General features: G+C 52.7%; 1 non-coding gene across 1 annotated transcript in view; it reads left to right on the forward strand.

The window, feature by feature from the left end:
• The first annotated feature begins 3,676 nt into the window (after positions 1-3,676).
• The window catches only part of LOC126436097 (small subunit ribosomal RNA), a 1,909-nt gene continuing 585 nt past the window's right edge, over positions 3,677-5,000 (forward strand). The window contains exon 1 of the ribosomal RNA XR_007580420.1: positions 3,677-5,000. This exon is cut by the window's right edge and continues 585 nt beyond it. This is a non-coding gene — a ribosomal RNA (small subunit ribosomal RNA).

Below are 5,000 nucleotides of genomic sequence, written 5' to 3' on the forward strand. Positions count from 1 at the left end.
GGGGAAACGGCCGACAGGGGCGGCAACATAGTGGAGCCGTAGTGTCACTAATGTACAGAGATAGAACAGTTTCGACTGGAACCAGAGTAACCGTATACACGGCACTGATTAGTAATAGATGCAGAGCCATCAGAATACAGATAATATATACAACCGTCCCTATACATGCTGAAAGACTCTGCACACAATGAGAACCACACGTCAGCCAGACACTCTTATCACACACTACTCTCTTATCACACACTACTCTCTGCCTGTAACAGGCACACACACAATATCTAACCACCAGCATGGAAGAACATCCAGTGCATCCTCTCCGCCACATGACACAATCCACACTATCATTACCAGACCGGGAGGTCCACCCAGAAAACACAATATCCCACCCTTCCGACATCCGCACATTGCTCAGCTAAGCCACGAACACCCACACATGTCCTACACAGGGGTGCACCCAACATCACAATACTGCCTCCTGTCACAGCACACAAACAATGGCAGGAATGAAAGACACAGATCTGCCACAACCATGGAATCGGAGCGCCGCCTGTCATGAGCCAAAAGTGCATCCTGACGTGACAAATCGGATAATGCCGCAGGCATCCAATTACGATAATCACTATCAACGAACCTGCCGCCCCCCCCCCCCAAATACACCTTTCCCTACAACAATGTGTATCTGAACCTAAGCTATATTGTACCTTAACTTAACCTATATCGTACCTTAACCTAACCTATATCGTACCTTAACCTAACCTATATCGTACCTTAACCTAACCTATATCGTACCTTAACCTAACGTATATCGTACCTTAACCTAACCTATATCGTACCTTAACCTAACCTATATCGTACCTTAACCTAACGTATATCGTACCTTAACCTAACCTATATCGTACCTTAACCTAACCTATATCGTACCTTAACCTAACCTATATCGTACCTTAACCTAACCTATATCGTGCCTTAACCTAACCTACGTTGTGCCTTAACCTAACCTACGTTGTGCCTTAACCTAACCTACGTTGTGCCTTAACCTAACCTACGTTGTGCCTTAACCTAACCTACGTTGTGCCTTAACCTAACCTACGTTGTGCCTTAACCTAACCTACGTTGTGCCTTAACCTAACCTACGTTGTGCCTTAACCTAACCTACGTTGCGCCTTAACCTAACCTAATTTGTGCCTTAACCTAACCTAATTTGTGCCTTAACGTAACCCATGTTGTGCCTTAACGTAACCCATGTTGTGCCTTAACGTAACCCATGTTGTGCCTTAACGTAACCCATGTTGTGCCTTAACGTAACCCATGTTGTGCCTTAACGTAACCCATGTTGTGCCTTAACGTAACCCATGTTGTGCCTTAACGTAACCCATGTTGTGCCTTAACGTAACCCATGTTGTGCCTTAACGTAACCCATGTTGTGCCTTAACGTAACCCATGTTGTGCCTTAACGTAACCCATGTTGTGCCTTAACCTAACCCATGTTGTGCCTTAACCTAACCCATGTTGTGCCTTAACCTAACCCATGTTGTGCCTTAACCTAACCCATGTTGTGCCTTAACGTAACCCATGTTGTGCCTTAACGTAACCCATGTTGTGCCTTAACCTAACCCATGTTGTGCCTTAACCTAACCCATGTTGTGCCTTAACCTAACCCATGTTGTGCCTTAACCTAACCCATGTTGTGCCTTAACCTAACCCATGTTGTGCCTTAACCTAACCCATGTTGTGCCTTAACCTAACCCATGTTGTGCCTTAACCTAACCTATAATGTGCCTTAACCTAACCTATAATGTGCCTTAACCTAACCTAAAGTGCGCCGTAACCTAAACTATATTGCGCCTTAACCTGACGCACGTTGTCGCTGAACCTGCTCTGTAATTGTTATGCAACCCGTTAAATTGGTGTAGTGTTGCCTAACCGCAACCCTCGCAATATAGTTCCCTACTCGCACTGCCCGGTCCCCTGTGTATCGCGTCATGTTAAACACCTTGCAGGTGTTGCTGACTTTCCACATGCTCCTGCTATACACTGTAGTGTGGATAGCAGCAGGACGTACATGCCCCCCCCCCCTTCCCCCCTGCCTTCGCAAGCTGGTCGGTGAGAAGTTTGCATGTTCAATGCCCTTCGCATGCCGACGTACTCAGCCTACGTTGTGGTACGGCCTGTCACCTGTCCGCCGATGTACGCAAAACCCACAAACTGTACTGCACATTGGTCCGTATGTACTGAATGATACATCGTGGCACATGTGACCGTATGACGACTGCGCCTAGCAACGGCGGACCATACAGTCCAAATATTGTGCACGCAGCTACGTGTCGTCTCCCTATAAGAGCTGGATTGCAGTGTGGTACGCCATACAGACGTGTGGGAGGAACGGACGCCCTGGATGGCGATCAGCATGAGCAGTCTGTTGATGTAGTGGAGCGTGTATTCGGACGTAGTCGTCTCTTCTCACACACCGTGATAGCATGTTGCACCGCGTTCCACATCTGCGACATGCTGCAGAGGCGGGCTGACAGTCGTTCGCGCAATGGACACCGCATACGTACGGGGTCTACCTTCCACGTGTTCTCTAGGCGTGCACATGTTGTTGCGTCTATGTGGGCAGACGTAGTGTGTTGTGACACCTGACACAGGCATGCAATACTCGTTGCAAATGGCGATGGACGTGTACGTTTGCTGGTGACGTTACGCAAATGAACAACTGGTAACCCGTTGTGGTGCGGTTGTTCTCGCTAGAGGTGAATCAGTGTTGGCGACGATCGGTCGAGCTATTAACCGGTTGTTTCAGGGAGACCCACCATGCCCACGAACGTGAAAGGGGACCCACCATGCCCACGAACGTGAAAGGGGATCTGGGTGTGAGGCGATACGCGGCGGTGGCTGGGTGGGACCGTCCCCGGCCGGTGAGGGGGGGCCGCCCGGCGTGCTGGCAGCGCGGTGCGTGGGCGCACGCGCCACAGCCGGCTGGTGGGGGCGGCCAGTGGCAGGCGCGCCGGCCGACGGACGCGGCAGGCGGCGCAGCTGCGCGCCGGCGCCCCCTGCTCGCGGCGCCTTGCGGCCAAAGTAGGTCCTCGCGGGCCCGGTGCGAAGCGCGGTGGCCATCTGCAGTGTGCTGGTCCGATTGAGGACTTTGTGCGCTGAGGATGCGCCGCCGCCCGGCGCTCGGCGCCGCGACGCCGTCTGCTGCTCGGTCGCCCCAGCGGTTCTCGCAGGTGGTTTGTATCGCAGCTGTGCGGACGTGTTGGCGCGTGCGCTGTGCTGGGAGAGTTCGCTTCGGCACCCAAGTGGGGCTTTTGTCCTTCTGTGGCGCTGGCGTTGGAGCTGCCGGTCACCGTAGGTGGCGCGTGTTGTCTCCCGCCGGCAATGCCACGACAGCACGCTCCCGGGCCTCTGTCGGCAGCGGCAAGCTCAGTTGGGAGCACGGGTGGTCGCACCTAAAGCGTCTACTCGCCTAACTCCGGGCGATTGCGCCTCTCTCGAACCCGACCAAGTACTTAGGACGGCGCTGCGCGCCGCCGGGACCTGAGAGGGTTTCGAGGTGTGTTGTGCAGGGGAGCTCAGCCTCCTCCTGTTTGCAGAATAATTGAGCGGACGCTTGCGTGTTCGCGCGGGCCCCCGGGACACACTCCCGGGCGGCCGGCTGCTCAGCTCTAGTTGACGCAGCTCCCTGGTTGATCCTGCCAGTAGTCATATGCTTGTCTCAAAGATTAAGCCATGCATGTCTCAGTACAAGCCGCATTAAGGTGAAACCGCGAATGGCTCATTAAATCAGTTATGGTTCCTTAGATCGTACCCACGTTACTTGGATAACTGTGGTAATTCTAGAGCTAATACATGCAAACAGAGTCCCGACCAGAGATGGAAGGGACGCTTTTATTAGATCAAAACCAATCGGTCGGCTCGTCCGGTCCGTTTGCCTTGGTGACTCTGAATAACTTTGGGCTGATCGCACGGTCCTCGTACCGGCGACGCATCTTTCAAATGTCTGCCTTATCAACTGTCGATGGTAGGTTCTGCGCCTACCATGGTTGTAACGGGTAACGGGGAATCAGGGTTCGATTCCGGAGAGGGAGCCTGAGAAACGGCTACCACATCCAAGGAAGGCAGCAGGCGCGCAAATTACCCACTCCCGGCACGGGGAGGTAGTGACGAAAAATAACGATACGGGACTCATCCGAGGCCCCGTAATCGGAATGAGTACACTTTAAATCCTTTAACGAGTATCTATTGGAGGGCAAGTCTGGTGCCAGCAGCCGCGGTAATTCCAGCTCCAATAGCGTATATTAAAGTTGTTGCGGTTAAAAAGCTCGTAGTTGGATTTGTGTCCCACGCTGTTGGTTCACCGCCCGTCGGTGTTTAACTGGCATGTATCGTGGGACGTCCTGCCGGTGGGGCGAGCCGAAGGCGTGCGACCGCCTCGTGCGTGCTCGTGCGTCCCGAGGCGGACCCCGTTGAAATCCTACCAGGGTGCTCTTTATTGAGTGTCTCGGTGGGCCGGCACGTTTACTTTGAACAAATTAGAGTGCTTAAAGCAGGCAAGCCCGCCTGAATACTGTGTGCATGGAATAATGGAATAGGACCTCGGTTCTATTTTGTTGGTTTTCGGAACCCGAGGTAATGATTAATAGGGACAGGCGGGGGCATTCGTATTGCGACGTTAGAGGTGAAATTCTTGGATCGTCGCAAGACGAACAGAAGCGAAAGCATTTGCCAAGTATGTTTTCATTAATCAAGAACGAAAGTTAGAGGTTCGAAGGCGATCAGATACCGCCCTAGTTCTAACCATAAACGATGCCAGCCAGCGATCCGCCGCAGTTCCTCCGATGACTCGGCGGGCAGCCTCCGGGAAACCAAAGCTTTTGGGTTCCGGGGGAAGTATGGTTGCAAAGCTGAAACTTAAAGGAATTGACGGAAGGGCACCACCAGGAGTGGAGCCTGCGGCTTAATTTGACTCAACACGGGAAACCTCACCAGGCCCGGACACCGGA

Source organism: Schistocerca serialis, unplaced genomic scaffold, assembly GCF_023864345.2.
Source record: "Schistocerca serialis cubense isolate TAMUIC-IGC-003099 unplaced genomic scaffold, iqSchSeri2.2 HiC_scaffold_1226, whole genome shotgun sequence".
Lineage (NCBI taxonomy): Eukaryota > Metazoa > Arthropoda > Insecta > Orthoptera > Acrididae > Schistocerca > Schistocerca serialis.